This window comes from Macaca nemestrina, chromosome 16 (genome assembly GCF_043159975.1).
Source record: "Macaca nemestrina isolate mMacNem1 chromosome 16, mMacNem.hap1, whole genome shotgun sequence".
NCBI classification, from domain to species: domain Eukaryota; kingdom Metazoa; phylum Chordata; class Mammalia; order Primates; family Cercopithecidae; genus Macaca; species Macaca nemestrina.
Genome location: NC_092140.1, coordinates 105,501,206 through 105,520,525, shown reverse-complemented (window position 1 = coordinate 105,520,525; position 19,320 = coordinate 105,501,206). Strand labels below are relative to the sequence as shown.

General features: G+C 40.8%; 1 pseudogene; it reads right to left on the bottom strand.

The window, feature by feature from the left end:
* Positions 1 to 2,269: 2,269 nt before the first annotated feature.
* Positions 2,270 to 3,721, bottom strand: LOC139359166 (large ribosomal subunit protein uL23 pseudogene; annotated as a pseudogene).
* Positions 3,722 to 19,320: the final 15,599 nt, after the last annotated feature.

The following is a 19,320-nucleotide window of genomic DNA, read 5'->3' as shown; positions in this document are numbered from 1 at the left end:
ATAAGAGGCCACCCATGACGGAGAGGTTCTGGCCTGCGTACAGAGGATGCACAGAGTGAGTTTTCATGTCCTCTGCTTCACCTTTTAATGTCAGAGGGCTGAAAACTCTACCCTGGGATCGTGCTAACACTGCCATTTTTTGTACATGGGACCCATGAAGAAACAAGAAACTCAATTGCACAAGCATGCATTTCTCCTCTCATAAATATTCACGACTCCTCCTAGAGTTTATTAAATATATGTATTTGCCAATTCCACTCAGCATAAATTACTATTTCCTTTACATCGCCCTTGAAGCATCTGTTTCAGGCTTCTGGCTGGAGGCTATGCTTCCCAGTCTGTGAGAAGGACAATCCTGCAGGCTGCAACCCTTTATAGGGAATAAATCTCTCACTGGGTGTGGTGGCTCATGCCTGTGATCCCAGCACTTTGGGAGGCCAAGGCGGGTGGATCAACTGAGGTCAGGAGTTTGAGACCAGCCTAGCCAACATGATGAAACCCTGTCTCTACTAAAAATATAAAAATTAGCCAGGCTTGGTGATGGGCATCTGTAATCCCAGCTAATTGGGAGGCTGAGGCAGGAGAATCGCTTGAACCCAGAAGGTGGAGGTTGCAGTGAGCCAAGATCACACCATTGCACTCCAGCCTGGGCAATAAGAGTGAAACTCCATCTCAAAAAAAAAAAACATAAAAATAAAGAAATGTCTCCTTTCCAAATTTATGAATGTCATCATTCTTCCGTTGACAGCATTAAAAAGTTCAAAAAGACCTTCCATACTCTCCCACAAAAGCCCTAGAAATTGTCATTTTGTTAATCATTTAGGATGCTGAAGAACTTGTAACCCAATGAGTAGAAATGTTGGTACCCCATTTATCGCTGTCAACCTGCCAATTCTCAGGAGTTTGTATAAGCCTAAATCTGAAAGGATCTCATCCCATTAGGATTTTTGTCTCCTTTTCTGTTGCCTTTGCCTACTGGCTCTGCCAACACGGGTCTTTCTTTCTCCTTAGCTATCTTTGGATATGGGGGCTCCATCTTCTGTGCCACCTTAGGGAATGCCTTTTGCATGCATGGCTAAGTCATTGAAAAGCCTACAGTTTTAGTAACATTTTGAGTGAGTACTCTGTGAAGCTGGGTTGGAATCTCAGGCTTCTTTGTCTGGAAGGTAACTCTTGGGCTACAAGTTTCTTATCCTAGCTTTGGTTTTGAGGCCTCTCTGTTCTCCTCTTGGGTTGGAAGTTATTCCTGGCTTTTTGTTTCATGGTGTCTCTGTGATCTTGATCTTGCTCCTTTCATGGGAACTTCAAAGTTGAATAAATTCTCCCTTCTCAAACCTCTGCTGACTATGTGTTCCACCGTTATGGAACTAATTCTGTCTGCTTCCTTTCCTGTTTGCATGACTTTACTAAGAATAAGAATTATTTAGAACTTTAATGGCTCCTTTGAGAAAATTTTTATCTTCCAAATTGCCTCCTTTTAGACCTTTCCTTTCCCATTTGAGTCTCTCAACTCCTTATAATCACTGAAACTGTAGGCACCCTGCTCCATGCCTTGGAGGCTCTCAACATGCTCAAGAATCTGCAAAAGCAAACACCTGGGGCTGAAAAATAAAACAGAAAAAAATTATTTCTCTGCCTCCGTAAGATTGTATGTCAAAACAAAAGAAACTGTTACAAATCTCCAAAAGTATTAGCGAGAAAAAAGGTTTAGCCCTCATATGAAGAAGATAAAAATGTGTTCCATTTTCCAGAAACACAGTTATAATACAAATATAAAATGGGGCAGAGACAAAATCCAAGTCTTCTGTATAAACTAGTGAATTTTGTATTATTGTAATCACATTAGTCAGGATTCTCCAGAAAGGCAGAATCAATGTGATATATGTAGATAGATAGATGAGAGAAGACTCATTAGGGGAATTGGTTCACATAATTATGGAGGCTGAGAAGTTCCACGATAGCCTGTCTCCAAGTTGGAGAACCAGGAAAGCGCCAAGTTGGAGAACCAGGAAAGCGTTGCATGGCTCAGTCCAGGTCCAAAGGACTCAGAATGAGGGAAGCCAATGGTGTAACTCTCATTCTGAGGCCAAAGGCCTGAGACCCTGAAGTTCTGATGTCAACGGCAGGAGAAGAAGGATGTTTCCATTTCAAAAGTAGATAATTCCCCTTTCCTCTTCCTTTTTGTTCTATCTGGGTTCTCAACCAATTGGATGGTGCCTGTATTCATCCATTTATACACTACTATGAAGAAATACTTGAGTCTGAGCAATTTATAAAGAACAAAGAGGTTTAATGGGCTGACAGTTCCACATGGCTGGAGGGACCTCACAACCATGATGGAAGGGGAAGCAAAGACGTCCTTCTTCACATGGCAGCAACAAGAAGTGCTGAGCCAAATGGGAAAAGCTCCTTATAAAACCATCAGATCATGAGAACTCACTCACTATCATGAGAACAGCATGGCAGTAACCACTACCATGATTCAATAACCTCCCACTGGGTCCCTCCCACGACATGTAGGAATTATAGGAACTACAATTCAAGATGAGATCTGAGTGGGGACACAGCCAAACCATATCTGTGCCCATCTACATTGGGGCAGGGTTATCTCAGTGACTTGCGGAAACACCCTCACACATATGCCCAGAAATTGTGTTTTACCAGCTGTGTGTCTCTTAATCCAATCAAGTAGATGTCTAAAATTAACCATCAGAATATTTATGCCTGATTCATGGCTGAAATTTCAGGATGAAAGCTATGAAATCTCTATTTGTGTTTGTATGTCTATTAATGTGTGTTATGTATATGTGATATTTTCTTAACTCAGGATAGCGTTGCAAAATTCATTTGTAAAATCCTTTAAAGGTGCTCCATTCTAATTTGGCTTGGAAAAAAATAAGCATTTATAAATAAATATTCACCAAACTCCTAGAAATATAGGAACTGATCAAATGTTTTTTAAGTTAACACGATTTGGATAAAACTAAGTTAAATAAGGTTAATATAATATTTTTAGTATAATAAAACAACTGTGTCTTCAAAGTTACCACTACTGAATTTAAAACAAGCATCAATTCCTATTCTGCTTGAGTTCTAGTCAAATAAGCTAATATTATACTTACTAGAAATGTAAAATCTTAAAGCTTATAGATTTGATTCTAATTAAGTTGTCATTCTTATGAAAAACATTATTTCTTTTTTATGGTGAAAAGATATACATATATTTAGAGTTAGCCAGCTGGACTCGGTTTAGATGATCCCAATTTTGTTGCAACATCCAAAGCGTCACAATCAGGAGCCAGTCGAACATATGCCTTCTTCTCTTTTTCAAGTCGAATCAGGATGTTGACTGTGGCCACATCCATGTCCCAGAGCTTCTTCACAGCCTGTTTGATCTGGTGCTTGTTGGCTTTAACATCCACAATGAACACAAGCATGTTGTTTTCTTCTATCTTCTTCATGGCCGACTCAGTGGTCAGCAGAAACTTGATGATAGCATAGTGGTCAAGCTTGTTTCTCCTGGGGGTGCTCTTCCGAGGATATTTGGGCTGCCTCCGGAGTCGCAGTGTCTTGGGCCACCTCAAGGTGAGTGACATGCGGATCTTCTTTTTTTTGTGTTGCCGTGGACACCTTTCAACACTGCCTTCTTGGCCTTTAAAGCCTTCGCTTCGGCTTTGGCTTTAGGAGGGGTAGGAGCTTCCTTCTTCACTTTTGGTGCCATCTTGTGAAAAGCGAAAAACATTATTTCAAAAATAATTTGTTTACTGTAAACCTGCTTAATAGTAGCTTCCAAAATACTTTCGGTAATTTTTAACCTTAAAGTTAAGCTAAGTAAAAGATTTGCATTAAATATCTAGACCATTTATAAATAAGATACAATACTAAAACATTAATTACTGAACATAAATAATTCAAGTTTATATACTTTTGGCTTCTTATTTTTACAGAGAGACTAAAGATATTTTGGCCCTTTAATAAACATGGTTTTGTCTGCCACAATGAGAAATTGTACTATGAGGAAACACATCCCTGTAGATGTTGGGAGATGGTATACTCATACATTTTCTAACCTACTATAGAATACTAATATATGACAGTTTATAACTGTTTACTTCCTAGTTTTCTCTGGAAAATAAAAGATTACTAAGTATTAAAATTATAATCAATATATGTAAATAAAACTACTAGAAGTAATAGAATAACTAGAAACGACTCTATGCAAAGCATGCAAGAAAAGTAGGGCATGTTTCGCAAGTAAAGTAGGATGTATTTTTTATAAGGAAAACCATACAAAAGATACAAATAAAAACGGATATCTAACCTTCCCTGTGTTATATTTGTATGGGTAAAATGTTACGTTTTCAGAAATTATATAAAATTCCTGGAAATTTGTCAGTGTCCTCCTTATCCATGCTATGTGCCAGTATAGAATTATGAGTCATAATTCCAATTATTATTTTAAATGTTGTGCCGGGTGCAGTGGCTCATGCCTGTAATCCCAGCACTTTGGGAGGCCGAGGCGGATAGATCACAAGGTCAGGAGATCAAGACCATCCTGACTGACACGGTGAAACTCCTTCTCTACTAAAAATACAAATTAGCTGGGTGTGGTGGCAGGCACCTGTAATCACAGCTACTCCAGAGGCTGAGGCAGGAGAATGGCGTGAACACGGGAGGAGGAGCTTGCAGTGAGCCGAGATCGCAGCACTGTACTCCAGCCTGGGTGACAGAGCGAGACTCCATTTCTAAATAAATAAATAAATGTTGTATGCCACAGAAAAAATCGAATATCCTTTTCAATTGTGGTATAATCACAGCCATTTCATAATGTTTGTCATTTAGATATTTTTTCCCCCTGATGCTTTCCTGAAAGCTCCTGCGATCAGCTACAGGTCAGAATGTTCATCTCCAATACAGGACTCCCTCTGAGACTCATGGAAAAGAGTATGACAAGTACTCTGGTTAAAGACTTCTGATGATATTGCTTAAATAACTTTAAGACCATATACTTGACTCAGTGAAGATCTCCAGAAGCCTGGTGGAGAAATTGGTGGGTTCATGAGACTGCTAACCCAAGATCCAGCAAGACTGGAATTGATTACATGGCACTGAATGAACTGATGAAAATTGATTATAATTTTATAGCTTTTTAGAGCATTGCTGGTTCTTTAATGTTCTAGTTTCTGGATTTAAGAAATCTCTTTCTCTTAATCTAACTGTAACTTACAACAATTTAGTAGGTTATACTTTTGTAAACAGAAATGAAGCATTTATCTTTTTTTCCCTGCCTAATCTCTCCAGAATTTTGAAATTCTTACTGAATACTCTTATTTTCATGATGATATAGTTATTAGCAAAAGTCCAGTAAGAATCTGTTCACCTTATAACAGGACATAATTGGAAAATTTGGTTATATTATCAAGGTTTTTACTGGAATATCATATTTTGGAAGTGTACCTAAGATCAGTTATGACCAGCAATTTTAAGTAAGTAAGGCTGACTTTTATGGAGACAATGCTTACAAAGCACTGTGAGAAATGGGAAAGTTCTTCAAAGATTGTAAAAAGTCACAATTTCTTACTATAAGATTGCTATCCACTATTTTTATGTATGTGTGTGTGTGTGTAGGTGTGTTCCAAATCTGTTGTCCTAGCTTGCTCCGGCATGTCTGGACAGAACTAGACAAGCTCCAGCCCATAGTGTATGCCATTCCTTATTTGGAGATGCTTCTTTAACTATCCCTGGCAACTTCCTTTTCTTTCTTTGTTCTATTCCCCTTACCTAATTAAGAAAGTTTTAAACTAATAGCCAATTGGGTAAAGTGTAAAATGTGAGGTCCTATTCCAGCCAATGGAAACTGGACACAGCAGTAGGGTAGACGCATCAGGTTATAAGTAACTCTGTCTCCTTTGTTCGGTGTGCTCTTGTGGCTGGACAGCTATTGAGTAGCACCCTTTCTGCAGAAAGTAAAGCTCACCTTGCTAAGAGATCATTTGTTCCCATGTTAATTCTTTTTGTTGTTTTGTTTTTTGGAACACCAGAAACTTCATTCCCAACAGCACTCTGAGAAAAGCCAGGCTGATACTTAGATTACAGGGTTCACAGCCTTACAGGTTAGTAAAGAAGGTCATTTCCTGGTAGGCCCAGGAATTTAGGGATATTTTGGGGGCTTCAAGAAGAGAGGAATTCACACAAAGCTATAAGGACTGCAGCTGAAATTTGATAGTATGTTCTTAGCTTGGCTTTTAGCCTGAATAAGGCCTTTAAAAGTCAAATCTGAGATTCTGTATGAAAACTTCCAGCAAAGAAACTTGAAAACACCTATGTGGTCATCTCCTGTTCTTGCTGCACTTACGTAAATAATCAAGCAAAATCTAACAAAACCAGACTTATTTTTAAAACAAGAATAGTCTTACTTTGATTATGATCAAAAATGATGGTTACTACAGAGAAATTTATAACTATTTCCAAAACAATGGAAAACTATAACTTGGCCAGGCATGGTGGCACATGCCTATAATTCCAGCACTTTGGGAGGCCAGGAGTTCAAGATCAGCCTGGGCAACATGTTGAAACCCCGTCTCTACCAAAAATACAAAAATTAGATGGGCACCATGACATGTGACTGTAGTCCCAGCTAATGAGGAGGCTGAGGAGGGAGGATCACTTGCACCAAGGAGGTAGAGGTTATAGTGAGTGGAGATTGTTGCACCTTTGCACTCCAGCCTGGGTGACAGAGCCAGACCCTGTCTCAAAAAAAAAATTTTTTTAAGGAAAGCTATAGCTATTGTGGGTTATCAGATTCTAGTCTTGTTTATTGTTTTGGGGCTATTTTTACCTCTTTGTAAACTGGATCCTGTCATCTGATGAATTTTGTCCCACAATGATACTTGTGGAATAAGAAGCCAAGTATTGTCTCTCCTACTAATGTATCTATTGTCAGTTAATTTGAAGGTCTCCAACCTTGGAACAAAGTTAGAAGAGGTAGGTTTTGCTCCCCAAAATGCATAACCAAACTGTGGTACATTCATGCAATGGAATACTATTTAGCCATAGAAAGGAACAAGCTATCAACTCACACAAAGACATGAGTGAATCTTGTATGCACATTGCTAAGTGGAAGAAGACAGTCTGAGGAGAATACACACAGTGTGACCTCATTTAATGAGACACTGCAGAAGGCAAACTACACAGATGAGAAACCATTGGCTCCATGGGGTGGGGGTTTGAAGCATTCCGTATAATACTTTAATAGTGGGTACCTGCCACTATGCATTGGTCAAAATACGCAGAATTTTACAACCAAATGGATAAATCAAACTCTATTCAAATTAAATAAAATTACTCAGGATGTGGAGTATCCAAGGACAGAATATATCATGTGAAAAAGAATTTAACTATGCTACAAATTACTATGGGTTGGATGTGGTTTGTCCCTGCAAAAACTCGTGTTGAAATTTGACCCCCAATGTGGCAGTGTGGGGAGGTGGGGCCCAGTGGAACATGTTTGGGTCATGGGGACAGATCCCTCATGAATAGGTTAATGTCCTCCATGGGGGTGAGTGAGTTCTACTCTCACAGGAATGGATTAATTCCTGCAGGAGTGGGTAGTTAACAAGAGTCTGGGTTGCTTGGCTTCCTTCTTGCTTTCGCTCTTGCTATGTGATCTCTGGTGCACCCCTTGCTCCTGTTCCACTTTTCACCATGAGGAGAAAAAGACTGAGACTCCACCAGATGCAACTGCCCAATCTCAGACATTCCAGCCACCAGCATTGTGAGCCAAAAGGACCTTTTTTACTTGCAAATTACCCAGCCTCAGGTATTCTGTTACAGAAGCATAAAACAGACTAAGACACAAATGTAGGAAAAAACTCACTGAAGGTGTAGGGAAAATGGTGTTGACCTAAGTCACTTTGAAAATGAATAGAATCCGTATGCTGAAGGCAAATGAACTATACTTCATCACTGGATTCCATTTTATAAAGTTCTTTCCAACAGAAGCAATTGTGAACAATTGTAAAACCACACTATGTATATCTGGAATAAAACAATGACTTACATAAGTCGCAGATGGTAGGAACCAGGTCTCTCACTGTTGAAGTGGGAGGTTACAAATTTGCAAGGGGAGAAGGCTAGAATGATTCATGTGATAGTAGATCAGAGATGGAGACATCAACGTAAACTTATATTTAGTTTAATACAGATACACACAGTTCTACATAGAAAACTTCATAATTAGGTGTGTATAGGTAAGTTAGACACACACATAAACGTCCTAGCATTGCTAATGAGGGACAAGTGCTCATTCAACAATGTGCTCATTCGGCAGCCAGATGTAAGTTTTCCTACCATTCTGAAAGGAATCAGGCTCTTTGAAGAAATGTCTGATACTAGAACTGGGACAGTAAATATAGAAGCCAGGATAATCTTGAAGTATCAGAAAGTAAGTAAGTACTAAAAAAAAAAATTAAAATATATCAATGAAAAATAATAGCCAATAAAAACAGCTACTGATGGCCAACACAGGAATGAACTGTAGTGTTGAATAATAACTAAAGCTGAAAGTAATTATCTAGCTGTCTGTATTTGTATACACAGGTGAATAAGCAAATGGAGTTGCATAGAAATCTCCTTTGCAAAAGAATTCCAAATAATTGATGTAGACACTCAGCCATCAAGAAGGTGGAGCCAACTCCTCACTCCGTAAGTGTGGGCTCCGCACAGTGACTTGCTCCAAAAGAACACATGCAGTATGGGCAAGGAGGAAAAATAACTTCACAGTGGAGAAACCTGACAAACAGTAGCTCTTCCAAATGATCCAAGTGAACATCAAAGGTGACAGTTCACCTTGAGAACATGCAGTGACAATGGGGGACATTCTACAAAATTCCTGACGAATCCTCCTCAGTACTATCAAGGTCAGCATGACATGGAAAGCCTGACACACTGTCACAGCCAGGAAGAGCCCACAGGGATGTGATGACTACATGTCATGCGGGATCCTGGATGGGATCCTGGGTCAGAGTAAGACAGAACCAAGGGAATCCAAATGAAATATGAACTTTAGTTAATAATAGTCTATCAGTATGGGTTCATTAACTATGACAAATTATATAAGAGATTAATAAGCCATGTGAGACACACTGATAGAAGATGTTAATAAGAGGCAAAACTAGGTTGCAGCTACATGGGAAATCTCTGCATTTTTTTTTTCTGTCAATTTCTGTGTGAGTAAAAAAATGATGTAAAATAAAACTTTATTTAAAACACTGTTATATTTTTTGAACACTTCTTTGTTTAATTATTTATACCATGAATTACTAGTAATTGACACTGTTAACTAGTCCTTTTTTTTTAATAAGAGCATTTATGATACAAAAACTTAAACAGTGCAGACTGATATATAAATCAAAACAAATGCTCTTTACATGTTTTCTGTTACAGTAGTCACACATATGTGTAAACTTAATTATCATCTTTTTTTCTTGTGCTGTGGTTATGTCCTGGGTTCATTCTCTAAAATGCTGTTTGCCTTAGACCTGGAAAAAAAATAACCTTACAGACTCTGTTTCAATTCATGGCTAAATATTTTCAAAAGAGTGACTTTGTAAAAATATGTTCTAATGTAAAATTGATTCATTGTGATGGGATCACTTTTTCCAAAGACTTCTTGTCTTTATTTTGTGCCCATGCCTACCTTTTAGCCATAATACAACAGAATCAAATATTAGGCACTGGGAAAAAATATTCAAAGAAAGAAAGAATGTGGAGAGAACTTATGACATTGATGATTCAATGTTTTACCACAATGCTTTTTAAAACAGAAGAGTGTAAGAGGATATTCAAAATCAATTTCCTCAGTGAGGCTTTGCAGAAAATGATGAAACTAGAGAAACAAAAATGGCAGGACATTCTACAGGTGATTTTATATGTTGCTATGTTTTGTGGGAAAAAAATACTTTTACCTTTTAAAGAATCACAAAGAATTATTGGAAACCCAAACTCTGGAATGTTTGCAAATTTAGTTGAGCTTCTGTGTAATTATGTCTATATAGCTAGCCATGAAGTTGATGATTTTTAAAAAATCTATGCCTTATTTGTATAATAAAATGCACAATGAATAATTAATGCTCATACGAAAACATGTTAGACCTTGTGAAGGGAAAATCAATCTTGGGGACCCAAAATCACTAAACTAAAGGGAAAAGTCAAGCTGGGAACTGCTGAGGGCAAATCTGCCTCCCATTCTATCCAAAATCACCCGTCTGCTCACCGAGATAAAGGCATATCTGATTGTCTCATTTGGAGAGAGTAATCAGCAACGCAAAAGGATGAAACCATTTGTCTCTTACCAACCTATGACCTGGAAGCCCCCTGTCTGGCCGCCCCCTGTCTGGCCTTCTGAATTTTCTGGACTGAACCAATGTACATCTTACACATATTGATTGATGTCTCATGTCTCCCTAAAATGTATACAACCAAGCTGAGCCCCTGCCACCTTGGGCCCCTGTTGTCAGGACCTCCTGAGGATGCATCACAGGCATACATCCTCAAGCTTGGCAAAATACACTTTCTTTTTTTTTTTTTTTTTGAGACGGAGTCTCGCTCTGTCGCCCAGGCTGGAGTGCCGTGGCCGGATCTCAGCTCACTGCAAGCTCCCCCTCCCGGGTTCACATCATTCTCCTGCCTCAGCCTCCCGAGTAGCTGGGACTACAGGCGCCCGCCACCTCGCCCGGCTAGTTTTTTTTTTTTTTTTTTTGTATTTTTTAGTAGAGACGGGGTTTCACCGTGTTAGCCAGGATGGTCTCGGTCTCCTGACCTCATGATCCGCCCGTCTCGGCCTCCCAAAGTGCTGGGATTACAGGCTTGAGCCACTGCGCCCGGCCGCAAAATACACTTTCTAAAAAATCTGAGAGCTGTCTCAGATTTTCAGGATTCACACGTGTAATGTAGGATGTCAATGTTTATAAAACAGACATTATTCTATCTACTATTACAAATATGCTGCCAATTAACCTTAGACTTTCTCAACAAAATAAAAAATGTTGATGAGACACAAATAATATATTTAAACTTAAATAATGTTGCAAGTCTTAATATGGCTACTTTTCAATTTTTCAATATTAATTTTTACTACTTTAACACTGTAAGAGAAATTAGTAATTAAAACATGAATAAAAGTGTTTACAGGGGGTGCACATGTTTCCTCCAGCCTCTGCCCATCCTCAGCTTTCATCCCAACTGTCCTGATGGTGGCTCTAAGCATTGCTCCTTTCTCTGTACCAAGACCTCTCCCCAGAAACAAGCCCAAATCTTAACATATGTTATGGCACACTCTGATGATGAACAGCGACGAGCAGCCAAAGCCTCAAGGCAGGGAGGCTTTTGTAAAACAAGACTTGTAGAATGTAACATGTGAAAGTAAAGCCCATAGCAAAGCTCCCTCCTCAGCACACGGGGAGCAGACAGGAAGCTTTTGCCTCACCTTCCTCAATGGCCTGCAGTCACGTCTCCCCAGGTCAGTCTTAAGGTCAACGAAACTCTGGTCTTCAAGGTGGACACGCTACTAGGTGCTCCAAAGCCATGGTGACCCACTCTCGGGTGGGTCCCAAGGAGAACAAAGCTCTGGCTCTAATCCTAACCTTAACCCTGTCCCAAGACTTTGACCCTGAACCTAAACCCTGAGCCCTACCCTAGTCCCTAATTCTGACCCTTACTTTGACCCTGACATTGATGTTGACCCCGACCAGGACCCTACCTCAAACCATACTCTGGCCCTGACTCTGAGCATAATCCCTGTTATTATGTTTACGATCTATCTCTAGTCTTACTCCCTAGTGGTAAATAGCTGTACCCAAAAGCACTTTTAAATTATTTAACTTCTTTTCCTTGAATTCTCTAAGGACATCCTAAAGGAGATGTCATTATGTATTTTGCAGTCTCTCTGAGTGGCATGGCTTCAGATAAGTTCTAATATTTTGCAAGACATAAAAGGTTTGGAGGGTGACAGCCCTGAGTTGTTTGGGATGCATGTTGGCATTCATGATAGTCATTAGTGCTGTTCTCCAAATATTTTCTTTTTTTTTTTTTTTTTGAGACGGAGTCTCGCTCTGTCGCCCAGGCTGGAGTACAGTGGCCAGATCTCAGCTCACTGCAAGCTCCGCCTCCCGGGTTTACGCCATTCTCCTGCCTCAGCCTCCCGAGTAGCTGGGACTACAGGCGCCCACCACCTCGCCCGGCTAGTTTTTTGTATTTTTTAGTAGAGACGGGGTTTCACCGTGTTCGCCAGGATGGTCTCGATCTCCTGACCTCGTGATCCGCCCGCCTCGGCCTCCCAAAGTGCTGGAATTACAGGCTTGAGCCACTGCGCCCGGCCGTGTTCTCCAAATATTTTCAGTTCACTTTTTATGAATGCATTCTGACTGTTCCATCCCACCTACTTAAATTGTCACATGGCCTCATGACTGTTTTTTTTCTTTGCCAATGGAGTTGAGAAGAAAATAACGTGACTTTTTCAGAAGAAATTTCCAAGAAACAGAGTTCTATCCTGCATGCTTTTTTCTCTTTTCTATAGCAATGGGGATCTTATTGATGGTCCCTCCTTCCGTCTGGATTCCTGTGTTAGGATGATACAGCACAGAGCTACCTCTCACCTGATCCATGATGAGATGTATATAAATGAGGAAGAAGATTTTTGAGCCACTGAAATTTGGAGGTTGTCTGTCACCACAGTTTAACCTAGCCCCCATTGACTGATACAGGGCTGAAGAATGAGTCCAAACTGGATCTGGACAAGACATGTGAAGAGCACTCCAGGTTGAGTAAAATTCAAGTGTTGTCTCAAAGATAACAGTGAGCATGATATGTTACTGGGTGCGTGTGGGATAAATAAGGTATATCAGGTGAGAATAAGGAGAAACTTAACTTTAAAAGACGGTGCTGATTTGGACTGTGGAGAGATTCAAATGCCCTGCTTAGCATTTGAGATTGTGATGGTTGAACAAACTAATTAAAAGCCCTAAATGAAGACTTGGGATAAATATCTGAGGGTGTCTAATATCCCAATTTTTCATCCTAGAATGGGCAGAGTCCTTGACCCCATTCTAGTGAGACTTCCAAAAGAAAAAAGACCTACATTTCTTCAACAACCCACATGGAGAGACTTTCCTGCACTTTTGACCTGTGGCTAACACTCCTCACCTTTCATTCTGTCATCAGCGTTTTGGGGAAACACATTTAACTCTCTATGATTTACAGGTTATTAAATGGCCCTTAATTATTCCCTCCAGAGCTGGAAAAGACTCATGATGATGGTGTCTGAGCTCACAGCAGCAAGCAGGTGTGTGTGCTCAGCAGCCACGTGGCTCATCTGCTAGGAGCTTACTAAATACGATATTCTACAACGCTGCTTAGCACAAGGGGAGACACTCCTGACTCAGAGGATTTAATTGCTCACCTACTTCTTTTTCTGTCCTCTTGGGCTCCTAAAATGAAAAGAACCCTGGGGTGATAAAGTGAGTCAAAGGGGTGCCAGCTGCATCACAGCAAAATAGATTCCTAAAAAATCCCTGGCCTAGGATGACAGCCTTGGCTGGATAAGTTTGAATGTGCTGATAGTGGACATGGGCGAGTGAAGGTGGTTGAAATGTTCATATTAAAGAATTTCCACCCAGATTGCAAGAAGAGAGAGAGGAATGGAGATGGCAGCATGAGTCCCTACAATAAAAGCAGATGTTTTGAGAGCACTTATATTCGTTCTGACAAAAATTAAAGACAGAAACCAAAGTTTAGCCTGAGGCTACAATTAATTGGGCAATAAGTCAGAGGCACATATGGCATAGACAGATTTAAACATTTCTCCCTTATATTAATACAAATACTAAACTTACAAATAAATTGATTCCAAATAAAACAAATATTCAAAAATTTGATGAATAAACACTGGGGTCTACAGTAGTATTTGAAGGAGATCTCACAAACAGGTTTTGTTTTTGAAGGTTAGAACTGATGGTCTAGAGAATTCATTTCATTCCAGAGAGAGAAAGGAGGAATTTCTTGGGTTCCTTCAGGAATGAGTCTAGCTTTGCCTCATCTTTGTTTGAACTATGGATACGGCAGAAGAAAACATGATGATTTCACCGATTGAAGGTGCAAAAAGTCACTGGGTTCTCTAAGAAGCCTGGGATTCTTCTGCAGGAAAAATAAGTTTGTTGAGAAAAAATGAGTTGAGGAGGCTGTTACTGAAGTGAAGCAGAATTGTTTTTACAAAATCTGCTCATTACCCACTCTGTAATGTGGATAAAAATTATTCAAGCAAAAGGTCCTCTTACTGTTCCTGGAATGCAGTGGAAAGAGAACAGATTAGTTTTTTAACCTTAGAACACAACCACTAGAAACATTCTACCTCAGATGAGATATTGCCTAATTATTTTCAAAAGACAGTGAAAAGTGATGGATGTAAATATTTGCTACAAAATAAATACAAGCTAGAAACAGAAGCATCTGGGTGAGTTATATTAGAGCTACCTGTGTTCCCCTGTCACTGAGATTAAAACAAAAATGTCCAATACAATCATTCACAGCATGGGAGAGGGGAAGGTGAAGGATGGAAAGGCCGGTCATAAAAGGATCAGAATTTCAGTCCATAAGGAAGTGGCTTTGTGCATTGTCTGTTGCTGTGTGCAAGGCAATTGGAAATTCTATTCACTTTGCAACTGTGGGTTTTCCGGCCTGCTTCCTTTCTAAAGTATATTACTTTGTTTTTGGTTCATGAAGTTATCCCTTTCTGTTTTCTGGAACAGCTATGTATTTTCTTTATCTGTCATCTATCTACTTGCCTATCATCTATCTATTTACTATCTATCTTTTCTACTTTTCACTATCAAGAGCTGGGGTCAAGCAGGATAGAATTGCAGTGTATGTTCACTCTACCATTTAAAACAAGAGCTCTCGTAGGCATTCTCCATCATATCACAAACCTGAGCTTTCTAAAACAGGGTGTGGCAAGCTACCATGCACGGGCCATGTCTGACGCAGTCTGCGTTTGTAAGTAAAGTTGTAATGGGACACAGCCACGTACATGTGTTATATGACGTCTCTGGCTGCTTTCATGGTACAATGGAAGAGCTGAGTCATTGAGAGAGAGAGACCAAAAGGCTTGGAAAACTTAAAATATTTAACATTTAGCCCTTTGCAGAAAATATTTGCTGACTCTTGTTTTAAAAAATCTCTGTTTAAAATGCTACCTATTGCCTTCTGGATAAAATCACAGCTCTTTACCACAATCGACACAGCTTCAGCCTTGCTTCTATATCCAGCCTCATCTATTATTTCTGCTCCTCCTCCTTATTTTCCTTCTGGCCATGCTGATGGATTGTCAGCTTCCCAGATGTGCGAGAATCTCTCCTCCCTTCCCGACATTCTCATGCTCTCCGTCTGCCTCTCAAGAACTTCCTGTCCCATCTCTCATGACAGATCTCTTCTTCATTCTTTAAGATGCAGCCCCTTTGCTCCTTCCTTAAGGATGCCTGTCTGGCTCTATTTGGGGTGACATGCTCCTTCTGCATCTCCCAGAGCCATCCTGTGTGTGTCAGCTGTGGCATTTCTTTGCATCTCTGTGTCATATATCACCAAATCTGCCTAAGCTTGCGTGAGTCACTGCATGACAACTTCAGACTCCACCAGCATTGTCCCCACTAACCACGAGGCTTAGACATTTGTCCAGTATGCTCAGGGTTGTGGGGTGGTAGCAGTAACCAGCTGGTGAGCATCATTTCTTACATCATAATCAAATCTGTAGATCTCTGCCTTTCATACATATTTGGAGTTTAAAATTAGCATAAAGATTTTCCTTAAAATAAGAACAAATGGCTTGAGTAGGCTTTTGGAATGTATGATATTTTCACTGGTTCATTTCTGTGTTCAGCATTCCCACATGAATCTAAACACGACTCTACTCTTAGCAACTGTGTGACCCTGGGACAGTCACTCAATCTCCCTCAGCTAAATTTTGTTGTGTGAGTAATGAGAAGAGGGTTGTGATTTGTATTTAGTGAATAGTAACAAACAAAAGGCATTTAGCTTTCTGGAAGCTGGTATGTAGTAGATCCTCATGAAATACTAGCTCTGTTGATAAAACTAGACCAAAAGAAGCTTTCAAAGTCAACAACAGTATCATGCAGTGAAGGACGTAGATAAGAAGCTGCTGCCGCAGCCTGCAGCTCCTGGAGGCCCCTTTTGTCCATGATTTAGCAGGAATGCACTACCTTTCCATGAGGAGACAGTGCCCACAGAAACCAAGGCCATTCTTTGAAGACAAACATGTTTTAATAGTCTTTACATTATGTAATAGTGTAATATAAATAATAATTTATTATTAATAATACTGTAAAATTATTTACTTTATTATGTTATGACTTTTGTACAGGCCTTTACACGCAGGTATTCTGAAGTTGGTGGTCTGTGAGTAGCATCGAGTGATGACTGACACACTCTGACCTGGGGTAGAACAACACGTGCCCCTGCAGTTTGCTGAATTTCAGGGCATCACCACCTTTTTTCAAGAGTGTGTTTTCCTGTCCTCTAGAGTTTTGCCCACTTAAGCAATGGTTTTGCTGTAATAAAGAATCACACTATTGGCCAGGCACGGTGGCTCAAGCCTGTAATCCCAGTACTTTGGGAGGCCGAGACGGGCGGATCACAAGGTCAGGAGATCGAGACCATCATGGCTAACACGGTGAAACCCCGTCTCTACTAAAAATACAAAAAAAATTAGCCAGCCGTGGTGGCGGGCACCTGTAGTCCCAGCCTGAGGCAAGAGAATGGCGTGAACCCAGGAAGTAGAGCTTGCAGTGAGTGGAGACTGCGCCACTGCACTCCAGCCTGGGCGACAGGGCAAGACTCTGTCTCAAAAAAAAAAAAAAAATTACACTGTTTATCAAAATATTACTTTGAAGAATACTGGTTCACATAGTTCAAGTTTTCTTAAACTATCAGGCCCATAGCTAATGCCAGTGGCTCCAAGGATGAGAAAGTAAAAAGGCCTTTTTTTCTCTCTCTTTTTTTTTTTTTTTGGCCAAGACACAAAAACACCACATTTCAAACTTTACTGTCTCATGCTACTCCCTGGAAAATTAAAAGTGAACATACTCCCCTCCCAGCCCAATCACAGCTAATGAATAACCAAGATCTCCTGCAGGTGCCTTTGCCTTGGCTCTGTGAGCCTGGAGTTGCTGACTGGCACTGGGCAGCAGGCAGCAGAGCTGGTCCCGTTTCTCCATGTTTTCCCCACTCTGTGGGGGACACAGGCACATTGAACAACCTGGGTCCTGGCCTGGCACTGGCTGGGAAGCTATTTGATGTCAGGCTCAATGTGGACTTCTGAGTTGAAAAGAGAGTATGGGTCACCCAGCCCCACTTACTCATTTTACCAAGAATGAAAATGGGGATCTATTCCAGACATAAGAGTACACATTGTAAGGCTGTGCAAGCTCGCCGCACTTGTATACACTCAGCACACACTTACTGATTGCCCAGCATGAGAGGGGCTCTAGTTCCCGGGGTCCCACCCTCCACAGAGGACAACAGCACCTCGAGGGACAGATGTGCAAACAGCAAGGTGGGGGCCCTTCTGCTGGAGAGGTGGCCTGGGAGGATCCTTAGAAGAAGTGACAGCTGAGCTCTTCTCTGAAGGGTGAAGCTGAATTACTTGAAGCTTAGGGTGAAGGGGTGTCCAGGGAAGTGGAGCCTGTGAGCCCAAAGTACGAGCATAATGACTTGTCCAGAGAAGTGTAACAAGTTCCATGTTGTTTCTACGTGAAATCTGAACAGGAGTCACCAAAGGAAAGAGCAGGATCCTGGAGCCAGGGCCTTGGATTTCACCCGCTGGCAATGGTAATGTTCACTGGGAATTTTGGGGGGCAAAACGTAAGTGTTTCCTCTTAGCTCCAACTCTCTGTCTCTCTGTCTCTTTCTGTCTCTCTCTCTCTCTCTCTCCCTTATCTTTAATTTTTGTATTATCCGAAGAAAACACAGATGTCTCAGACGTGGGGATTAGCAGTCTTCCTCTTTCTGGATGACTTCAGGTGAGCACTTTGGCCTCTGTGAGTTTATTTACAATAATTCAAGAATCTTGCAAAAAAAAAAAAAGTCATGGTAGCAGAGGTTAGAGAATCTCCTAGTATTTCTTCTGATACTTTGAATTTATGATTAATATGTTTAATCTTCATCTTCTGAAAAGTCACCAGTTGCACAGTGAGGACCATAAAGGGAGTCTGTTTCCGTGGTTTGCGGCTTCAACAGTCGGTGGTTTTGCAGCAACAGCATTGCACGTGGGTTTTAGGCTGATGATGCTCAACAGTGGACAATTCTCTTCACCTGCCTGGGCCCCACTGCCCACCCTTCCATACAGTGCAGGGTCACAGCTGAGCTCTCCGAGACACCTCGCAGGATCTCAGCTTCTGAACTGTCAAGTGTCTTCCAGGTGAAGGCTTGGTCTCATAGCCTCTGTGGCTTCCTCCAGGTAACACTTGCGTTTTTTACCTAACCCTGGTATTTGTGTGACATGTGTGTGAATGTGCTCCCTGTGGCAGCGCTGAGGAAGGACTCAGTCATCACAGATGCCAAAAGGCAAACGCAGTGTGCTTTTTTCCAACATCTCCAGTCTTGTATTATTTTTACCCATCAGCCCATTTGAAAAAAGGAAAAAAAATGCTTCCTGTTAGAATTAAATTCCCTCTGGAGATAATGGGTATTTTTTAAATCATTCATTTTTTTATGGTCACATTTGCTCCCAGTTCCTGCCAGGATCCACTAGAGGGCAGACACACCCCTGTGTGTGGCGCTTGCTGAGTGGTAATAGGAACAGTGCCTGCCAGCATCCACTAGAGGGCAGACACACCCGGGTGTATTTGTGTGGCGCTTGCTGAGTGGTAATAAGAACAGTGCCTGCCGGCATCCACTTTCAGCACTGTGGGAGGCCAAGGCAGGAGGATCAGGGGTTTGAGACCAGCCTGGGCAACATAACTAGATCCTGTCTCCACAAAAAAATTAAAATAAAAAAAATTAACCAGGCGTGGTAGTGGGCCTGTAGTCTCAGCTACTTGGGAGGCTGAGGCAGGAGGATTGCTTGAGTCCAGGAGTTCAAGATTATAGCAAGCTATTATTGTGCTTGTAAATTGCCACTGCACTTCAGCCTGGGCAACATAGTGAGACTTGGTCTCAAAAAATTTTTTTCTTTAATAAAAAATTTATAAATAAAGATTGCCGGGAAGTGTTGAGTTCTGAGTGATTGTGATCATGAATTTCAACAGCAAGTAATAA